At 43.0% G+C, this 10,823-nt stretch overlaps 1 pseudogene; it reads right to left on the bottom strand.

Moving 5' to 3' along the window:
* Window positions 1-9,894: 9,894 nt before the first annotated feature.
* LOC145403584 (protein GVQW3 pseudogene) lies at window positions 9,895-10,314 on the bottom strand (annotated as a pseudogene).
* Between the last annotated feature and the right edge of the window lie 509 nt (window positions 10,315-10,823).

Below are 10,823 nucleotides of genomic sequence, written 5' to 3'. Positions count from 1 at the left end.
TCTCTTCAGATTGGACAGGATGTGGATGAACTGTGCCTTTTTCTTAGTGGGATTCGTAAAAATCGGCTTCAGTAAAGGGAAGCACATGCTGAAGAGATCAAAGCCTTGTTTACCACACATACCCAACTTGTCCTGCACTTGGATGGAAAATTAATAGTGGATTTAACTTGCAGAGAAAAAGTTAACCACTTACCAAATCTTGTTTCTGGGGATGGAGCCTGCTAATTTTTTGCACTCCCAAGCCTGACAGCTTCTAGAGCGGCTCGAACATTAAAGGTTATCGTTAAACTATTGGGTGACTGGGGCCTACGAGGCAGACTCAAAGTTTTCTGCTTTGACACAACAACTGTCAACAAGGGAATTTATGCCGTGTGTGTGTTTGCACTGAGCAGCACATTGGACGAGAACTTATTCACTTCGCTTGCCGCCTTCGCAATTCGAAATTTCTGCTGCATTCTTTGCATTAGTGGACCATGATCAATCCAAGAGCCGATGTAGTAATGTCTTTGAGATATTCTGCAATTTATATCCAATTTTACACATACAAGAGTATATAACAGACGATGCAGATCCTGTGACAACAGTTCCACTCCACCCACGGTCCGATGAAGTCATGCGACACACAAGCAACAGGTTCTGCAAGAGAACGTCCTCTAGATGAATACAAAGATCTTCTACAACTAATGCTTATTTTGCCTGAAGGAGTGTTTTATATTAGGAAATATAAGAGGTTTATGGCTCCAGGGGCACTAAATAGAGCTCGACATATGGCTCGTGCAATATATACTTTAAAGATATGAATATTCCAAACGTAGTTTGCTCGAGCTCATTCCCTGTCGCCCTCCACATCTGTAGGTTCACGACGTGAACTCAGTTTCACAGAACTGAAAGACTTCTACCTCTTCATGGCAAAGTATTACATTCATCTGTGGTACTCTGTCCGCAGTCTGGTTTCTCCTTCATAGCAGGATATTCTACATCTTAATAGTCTGGAGAAAATTATGTGAAAATCTTACTCTTCGCACTGTTTGATTCAAGTGGTATGATTCGTAGGTGAAAACTGCGCTGGTACTATTCGCTCTATCAGATGGTGTCACAAAGAAGCGGTGCATGGTTGAAAACAATAACAATGTGGAAAGATCACAAGAGGTTGCACGATGTATCTTGGCCCTTAAACCAGCAAGAAAAGCGCTTGATTTTTCCAAAACTGGATGTGGACCCTGCTGACTGAGAGGAGGAAGAATCATTCATCATGGCACGACAGCAGGTAACATCTCTCCGTGCTTGAGGTCACAACGCAGAACGAGAGGTGACACACATTCATTCTTTCACCAATGGAAACAGAACAAAAGATGAGTAGAAGATTCAATACCTGTTTCAAGTACTTGAGGTGCACAGAGTAGCATTCCAGAAAGCCTCCAAATCTTTTCTACATAAGTGATCCGTTTCTGTGTCCTGTAAAATTTTTGTTTAAATGTAATTATATTTATATTTATTTATTTGTATGTCCTATTGTTTTATCATAATTCATTGGTAATATGCATTTTTGTAATTAAGGAAAAAGGGAAAACATTGTACTGTCAACAGGAAGAACACGCATTGGCAAGTAGTCAGGAGATGTACAAGACTTAGCAAATCATGAAATATTTTTAAATGCATTTCTGTCTGGTACTGGCTTAGATGTATCTAATGGGTCGGAAGAGTGTCCAGGAGGACATTCATTTTTTTCACTCCCCATATACCACACACGGCTCCGCACACATCAATATGTGATGGAACGAATTGGGGACAGGCAGTGATGTATTTTTTATTTATTGCTTAGAATGTGCAAACTTTGGCGGCAATACAACTATTCTAATTTAAATTTTGAACGTATATTTTTTATTGAACTTTGTAAAATAATGCGATTAGCATTATGATATATTTCAGTTAAAATTCACCAGCGATATTAAAGCAGCATATATATATATATATATATATATATATATATATATATATATATATATATATATATATATATATATATATAAGGGTTCTGGGGACAAAGAATGGGTGCAGTAGGGTGACTGTGGTGAGGGTGGGGAGGAAACTGGGACTATGTCTTGTGATCATAGGTTCTGTGAGATTAGTGACTTCATCTTAGTGAAGGTTTATATCAAAGTTTCCTTCAGCAGCAACATCAACATTGTCTTGCTACAAGACAGGCTCTTGTTGCCTTCATTAGCCTCTCATCTTGCGACAGAGTGAAGAAAAAAAAAAAACTAAAAAATACATGTATGTACTAGAAATGTGAAGGACAAACTACATGTAAATTTCAAGGTTTATTATACTTTCATCAGGCGTATGCTAAGTAATTCAGCCTGGGTGACGTATTTACGAATCTATAAGCAACTGAAAATGAATATGAAATGAGTATGAATTTTTGAACAGAAGATCAAAGGGAAATGAATTATGGATGGTAGGACATTTTTCCTCAGGCCATCAAAAACAACAGCGTCCTCACCTTGCTGCCAACTGTACGATGATCATGGTAACACCTCTCTCTCTCTCTCTCTCTTTCTTAAAAAGACTGACTTTTCTTAGCAGTGTGATCAAAGACGATGAGTCAGAGAGTGAGATTACCTGTTGCACTGGTTTGAGTTTTTGTGCTATAGGATTCATTTAGTTTGGGTGTTGTTGGCCAGGAGGATAATAATCCCATCTTCAAAGCGTTGGAGTTCTTGACAATACTTAATAGCTACTTAGCACGTAAACCCGTCTCTGACTACATCCCCTAGGTGCCATCCCCAACCCAAATGATTTCCCCCCAGAACTTGTTCCAGAATTTCTCCCATGTACACTTACCTCACAACTATCTCACTCCAGCTGCACTTGCTGCACACTATTCACAAATTCCTCACCCCGTTGATACCTACCTCGTGCCATTCACATCAGGCACCCAAGCTGGAACAGATGACTTTATAAAACACAGTATTTTATTTTCAATTCATAACTTTCTGCCATTCACATTGCTCACTTTTTGTTCCGTGGCAGGTGGTGGTTCTTCCAGCATTTGTAAGATATGCCACTACATGGCTGCCAGTTGTCAGTGAAACCGTGAGGCCCCATTACACCCCGGCACTATAATACTAAGCATACTGTAGGCACTCAAGAACAATTGTTGCTCCTCTTAAGCCAATATATATAAACTGCACATTATATTTTTCCCAACCAACCATGTCATTTGCAGAGTAAATAGCTAAAGACTAAAACTTGAAAACATTCAGAGAACGCATACCTTCGCCAATGCCATTGCCATTAAAAAGGATCCGAATCCGGATCCTCAGAGATATTGTGTGGAATACACAGGATCCGGATCCGCAGCAAAATTTACTCAGTTGTTCATTGACCCATGGTCCAATCTTCCACAAAATTTTATTAAAATTCATTGAGAATATTTGTAGATATTATACATAGAATCCGGATCCGAATCAGCCCAAAATTTTTATTAATTCTTTCCTAGCCCATGGCCCATCCTTCCCCTAAATTTCATTGAAATTTATTGAGAACTTTTGGAGATATAATCTGGGCAAACAGACAGAAAGACAAACATAGATGAACACATAACCTCCTCCAACTTCGTTGGAGAAGGTAACTACCAATACGCACATTATGCCCAAAGGAAAGTTTGGCTCTGTTTCAGACATGACTCTGTCAACAAAGCTAGTTAGCATTTCAACCCAATTTTGCTAACTCCTCCGTCGCCTTCCATATTATGTTGCCTCATCCACGCGTCCCACACCAAGCCCACCACATCCTCACCTCCTACCTCATGCTGCCCCATTCGTGCCTCCCACACCAAGCTGCCTCAGCCGTGCCTCTCTAATTTAAGCAATGTAAGTTAATTCAGTCAAATCCCTCCATTGCCCTCAACGAGAAAGGGTGGCAAAATGAAGAACAGGTGACACAGTTCACAATCTGATATATGGATGTTGAACTAGGCGAGGGGAGGATGAAGGACTGGAAATAAAGGAGAGAATAATGGTAACACTGTGGTGAACGAAGGCAGAGAGAGGGGAATGGAAGGAGGCAGTGTGTGAAAGAGATGGTGGAGGAAGGCAATCTGTGAGACGGAGGGAGCTGGATGTAGGCAGTGTGTAAGAGGAAGGGCGGAAGGAGATTGCGTGTGGAGGGTAGAGAGAGAGAGAGAGAGTGTGTGTGTGTGTGTGTGTGTGTGTGTGTGTGTGTGTGTGTGTGTGTGAGGGAGGGTAGAGGGAGACAGTGTGTGTGAGGGAGGGAGGGAGAGGAGGAGGGAGGCATTGTGTAAGAGGCAGGCAGGATGTAGGCGGGAGAGAGGGAGAGCGAAGGAGAAAGGAAATCAGAGCCTGTGAGACGGAAGGAAGCGCTGGGTGAGAGGGAGGGGATTAGGCTGTGTGTTAATGTGAGAAAGAGGATTAGCATGTGAGGGGATGCAAGGGGAGGTAGGAAGGAAGGTGAGTATGAGGAGAAAAGAGGTTAAGTTAGCATGTGGAAGGAGAAGGAAGACATTGTGTGATTGGAAAGCAAATGCTAGGGGAGAGAGACAGACAGACAGACAGACAGACAGACAGAGACAGAGAATTCACGTTACCATGAAACGAGGTAAGCAAGGAAGGACAGCATTCAGCATATGAATGATGTATAAAAGAGAGTGATTGAGACAGACAATTTGAGCATCATTTCTATTTTATATAATAATCTTTGTGGAATGAATAAATGATGGTAGCAGTAGGCTGTCATATTAATATTAAGTTCAGTGTTAATCTGGTATTAACTCAGAGTTAGCCAAGTAGGATTTTATGTAAGTAATGAAAAAGAGAACAAGGTTTAGAAATATTCTTATCAACTGTACCTGGATTATTATAGATGAGAAAATATTAATCACTGCGTTCATATGCTCCTAGAATGGGATGGGGAAACGGTCAATGAAAGTTACTGCTATTTTCATAGGCTGACTGCATTCGTATGTATGTCCTAGTGTGTCCCAAGCTTGTGATGTTGATAGTATCTGGCTGCTTGTGTCTTGCCCAGATGGGGTTATAGATAATATATTTGCTGTGTAATTTTTTACTGGAACTGATGATAATTAGAGGTCCCGACGTTTGTCCACTTTCATCTTTCATTCACAGATAATGGCGACGACAATGTCAGATACCAGTGTGTAGTCTCCAATATCTGAGCAGGGTACATCTCGTTTACCAAGCAATGTGGATGTGTTACTTCTCTTCTTTGATCATCACCACATCCAAAAGAAGACAGATTCACAAAGCATCAAGGTTGTAATAACGGCCGTCTTCGATGAGTGGTCTAGAGCCAACTAGAACATGGCAACTACCTTCGCTCACTCGTCAGTTATATTGAGATCTTTGATTAAGAGATGCCAAAGCATACAAAGAAACAAGAGCAAGATTGGAATGGCCTGAAACATGCAGTGGAAGGTATTGTTGGCTGATATGGAGGATATTTTTTTATAATGCCCGCTCAGATGCTCTGAGTCGGTGGGATATCACTCTTGAAAACAAGAAATTTCTCTTTTCTCAAAGGTATCATCCACAAGGGAGTTATATGGGCACTGAGAATCGCATTAGCTGCACAAAAGAGGCATGAAAAGGAAATCTCACCTGCCACAAGCAGAAGCCCTAGCTGTTGGAGTCACAGGAGAGGCAATCTGTGACAACAGTAGCACAGCGTCGACTGATGATGATGAAACCATTGCTTGTGAACCAAACCCCCCTAAGCTCCAACAATCGATAGCCTGCAAGAGAGTATTAGTGTTCTAGACCTGGCAGTGACTTGGGATCATGAGGGCCTTTCTGTTCGGCAGGCAACAGCAGCCCATGCTGAGAGTGCAAAATCCATGGCTCTCGGACTTGACAAGGTTCCATCGAAGAGCAAGGTCCACCACGTCCGCCAAAAGATTCGGTCAGTGGCATGAACCCAGCTTATTGACTACCTCGATCAACTTTAGCGTCAACTGCAGCTCCACTGGAACTCCAGACTACTTTCTGATGTCAGCCTCAACCACAACCCAGTTGATAGGATTGGGCTCTTAGTGACTGGGGATGGCGTGGAAGAATTTTTGGGAGCATCAAAAATAAAGAAAGGAATAGGACAACAAGTGGCAAATGCAGTCCATCAAGCTCTCACCTCAGCAAGCATTGAGGATAAAATCATAGACCTGGTGCTCGAAACGACAGCGTCAAACACAAAGCTAGTGCAGGGGACGTGTGTGCATTTGGAAGAAGAGTTGAGGTTATCTCTTCTGTGGCTAGCTTGTCATCACGTTCATGAAGTTCTCCTTAACTATGTCCTTGTCGTGTGCCTAGGAAAACCACTTAGCACTGAAATCCTGCTTTTCAAGAGATTCAAGGAGGCTTGGCTGTCAATGAACCACCATCAGTTGGATACGTTTCACGGTGACCCAGTTGCTAAAGCCTTCATTAATAACGATGCCTGCCTCTCACAAATGCGACTCAGGGTAATGAATTTTCTATGCAATGTCCTGAGAACCAGGAACCATCCTTGAGAGGATTATGAAGAGCAACTTCGACTGAGCCTCCTGTACCTCGGGGGAAACGTAGGACACTACTGCTTTCACCCCCAGTGGCATATCATAATGCCAGGTGGATGGCAAAAAGCTATATACTGCATGAAGATAGCTCTACTTCAGTTCCAGTTCTCCAAACTCGTCACCAAGAGAGGCAGGGAGTGTTCCATATGGTCCACATTGTGAGTCTCGCATGTGCGTCACTGGCACAAGGCTCCAGTCGCCATCAAAGCACCTAAAAATGACGCCAGGCATTGTAAAGTGCGGGTACCCCGACAAAGACATTGGTAACATAGCTTACCAGGCTATGCTCTGTCACCTGTGTTAAATCTCGGAAGACTTGATCCGTCTTGCACTGCTTGAAGACAGAGTTGAAGACGATGAGAAAGGTGAAAAGACAGCCAACCTGAACAAGCGCCCAGGGAAAGGACTCAAAGCGGGTCCAAAGCAAAGGATCCCAAGTGGATGGCCATATGAGCCCGTGGATGACAAGCCAGTCCACAAAACTGTTCCAGTCTCTCCAAGTTGAGCCTACATTCCTTGCCAGAGACCGTTCAACATGGCACTCTTACAATAACCTCCGTCTCGCAAAGAAGCAAGTAGAAGACCTGAAGGTGGTCAGTGATGCAGCAGAGAGAGGCATCGCTCTCATTGAGAAATTTACAAGCAACCCACTGTGTCGTGACGAAGAAGTCATCCAGTTCCTACTAAGGATGTCCACTTCCACCGACGGACCGTGAAGTGGAAAGTATCAAAGGCAGACCTCATGAAACAAGTGTTTATGTAACTGATGCTAAGATGATGTTGAGAACTTTTGTATCTCTGTATCAATTTTGAGAGCATCCATTGTTCCATTAAGTTTGGCTAAAGGAGAACTCATGAAATAAAGTATAGTACTATTGGTATGTCAGTATCAGTTATTTCATTTGGCTAACACTGAAGTCATGAAATGAAGTATTCAATCGTAAGGACCTTTAAATATCCTTCAATCTTTCTTAAATTTAGCGTGAAGTTTTCTGATGGGGAGCATCAACGGGGCACAACGCGAACAAGATTGCGTCTCGATATTTTTTCCCACCCCTATGTGCTTGGGACACCGTAATGAATGTCACACTTAAGTAACATTTCTCTCTGTGTATTTCCTTGTTAGATAAAACGTCAGTATTTTGCATAATGATCCCTGTCATCACGACATCATTTGTCAGCAGTATATTAAGCAATCACCCAAAATTCGTATCCACATTATTTTCTAGTCTTTATTGCTTCTTATATCAGTTATCATATTCCATTTTTTCATATCAATTTGCTAATTTTCAAACATCTCTTTCTCTCTCTCTCTCTCTCTCTCTCTCTCTCTCCCTCCCTTTGTCCATTTCCCCTTCTTCATTAACTTTTTATTTTTCATATGTTATCTTTACTCCCTCTCTTGTTGCGCCTTTCTCTGTGCTGTTTCTCCATTTACGTTCCCGTCTCTTCATTCATCTCCTATCACTCACCCTCCTTCTAGCCCTCTTCGTTTCTTCGTCTCCTGCCCTTCCCTCAAGCCTTTCAGTTAATCACAATGCCCTCATTCTTATTCCACTCCTCACACTGATCCTCCTCGTGTCATTCTTTCATCATTATTCTGGCACCTCTTTCTCTCTCTCTCTCTCTCTCTCTTCTACTCTTAAATTACTTATCCCTCATCATCGTCATCATCAACTGCTTCCTTCCTTAGTTTTCCACGTCTTTTTTCTTTATACTTCTTCCTTTCCACTCTTCCACTCTCCGCCAACGTTTCTTCCTAAATCACATTCACAGATTACTTTCATCCTTTTACTGTATCCCTTTTGCCTCGTTTTCCTTGTCCTTCTTAATTCGTTTCTCTTTTCCCTCGCTTCTCTTTATCATCATATATCTTGCCTTCCTTTCTGCGGGGGTCCTCATTTTTTTCAATTTCTCTCCTTCCCTTCGTCCCTCTTGCCCTTTCTTTCAAGCTTTCTCAATCCCCCATCTCTGTTCTCTCTGTTTTTTTTTTTTTTTTTTCTTCTTGTACCTTTTTCTTCTTTCGTTTCTCCTTCCTGATAAGCCCAGCCTCCCAACCAGCCTATTTCGTCCTTCACTGCAATGAATAGGCTAATCCTGAACCTCCATCTCCGTGACCTTGTCCCTCCTTTATCCTCTTCTCTCGCTTCTTGTCTTCTGTCTTTCTTAATATTCGTGAGTCTTCTTCCATTCAGTTGTCCCCATAATTCTCCCTCCTCTTCCTTCTTCTCTTCATTCACTTCTCCTCTCTTCCCTTACGTCCTCTCTCTCCCCCTCAATTCCTTCATGTCACCTTGAGTCAACATCAAAGAGTCCAACAGAGGCCGGAGGTTACAAGCGAAGGCATGAGAGAGAGAGAGAGAGAGAGAGAGAAAAAAAAATGTTCCCCTCTATTCTTCCACTGCTCTATCTATCGCTTTCTAAACACCGTCAGTCCAATAATATCTATCTTTTATAACATATTTGTAACCATTAGAGTACTGTGATACTCAGACATGAACTTTATCCCAGTGAAGGTTTTTAAATTCAGTATATAATAAAATACCTCATGTGATAATCTTGTGTATCTGTTTCCATTCACCCCTCTCCCCATCCTTATTTTGACTCTCACGACGTTAATCTCTCCCTTAGTCATGCCTCGTTTGGACATTCTCTTTCTGTCTCACACCTCTTCATCCATACTCCTAATTCTAATTTGTCAGTGAGTAGGTGTGACAAAAAAGAAACGAGACTTTTCTCAAAAATGCTTCATTACAAATTCTTCAGAGAAATTACACATTGTCCCCTTCAAAGTAATACCCCCCAGAGTTAATGCACTTCTGCATTCGCTTCTGCCACCCATGGAAGCACTCGGCAAAGTCCTCCTGCTTGAGGTGGTTTAGCTCCCTCGTCACAGTGGCCTTGATCTCTTCTACTGAGGCGAAATGTGTTCCTTTGAGCACAGTCTTCAGCCTGGGGAAGAGCCAGAAGTCACACGGTGCTAGATCTGGGGCATAAGGAGGGTGGTCAAGAGCTGTGATCTGTTTGTTGGCCAAGAACTGCCTCACACTGAGCGCGGTGTGTGCGGGCGCGTTGTCGTGGTGGAGCAGCCATGACTTGTCTCTCCAAAGAGCCCGTCTGGTGCGCCGAACCCGGTCATGGAGGTGATTGAGGACCTGCTGGTAGAAGTGCTGGTTGACTGTCTGCCACTGAGGCACGAACTCATGATGGACTAATTCCTTCTGGTCGAAGAATGCGATCAGCATGATCTTGATCTTTGATTTGGACATGCTTGCCTTCTTGGGTCTAGGTGAAGTTGGGGTCTTTCACTGCAGGCTCTGTCTCTTGGTTTCCGGGTCGTACTGGAAGACCCAAGTCTCGTCTCTTGTGATGACCCGGCCAAGGAACTTCGGATCTTCCCCAATCTTCTCCAGCAAGTCTCGACAAACATTGACCCGGTGCTCCTTCTGGTCGTCCGACAAAAGCTTGGGCACCATCTTGGCACACACTTTCTGCATCCCCAGCTCCTGCACCAAGATGGTCCACACTGACTCCTTGTTCAGGCTGAGTTCCTCCGTTATCATCCGCACCGTCAACCTGCGATCACACCGCACCAGCTGGTTCACTCTGTCAATGTTCTCAGCCGTCTTCGTCGTGGAAGGCCGTCCTGACTTGGGGTCATCCTCCACCTCCTCGCGGCCATTCTTAAAGCGTTTGTGCCACTCGAAGACTCGCAGCCGCGACATCGCATGTTCTCCATAAGCCTCTTGGAGAAGTTTGAGACACTCGGTTGGGCCCTTTCCCAGCTTAACCAGGAATTTCAAATTGATTCTTTGCTCCATGTTTGTGCCACCTCCAGTTTCGTGACAAAGCGTAACAACAGTGTGCTATACAACAGCCTGAAAATAAAGAACAGAGTGTGAGAAGTGAACAATATTATAGCAGAATACTGGTGAGATGTTGTGTAACACATTGACATAAGCGGTTAGCCAATTGGCATTGAGTCATAGGCATGGCTGCCACAGTCTCGTTTCTTTATTGCTGTTTTTAGCCATAACAATAACAACAACAACAACAACTACAACTACTACTACTACTACTACTACTACTGCTGCTGCTGCTGCTGCTGCTGCTGCTGCTGCTGTTGCTACTACTACTACTACTACTACTACTACCATTCAACTAACAAGGCTAATTATTACTACAGCTATTTCCACAAGAGCAACGCATTATTTCTGTCTGTATGTCTGTCTGT

Source organism: Coenobita brevimanus, chromosome 61, assembly GCF_032717465.1.
Source record: "Coenobita brevimanus isolate Jiangsu-jjx chromosome 61, ASM3271746v2, whole genome shotgun sequence".
Lineage (NCBI taxonomy): Eukaryota > Metazoa > Arthropoda > Malacostraca > Decapoda > Coenobitidae > Coenobita > Coenobita brevimanus.
The sequence above is the reverse complement of the archived record's forward strand: the minus strand, read 5'-3'. Positions and strand labels throughout refer to the sequence as shown.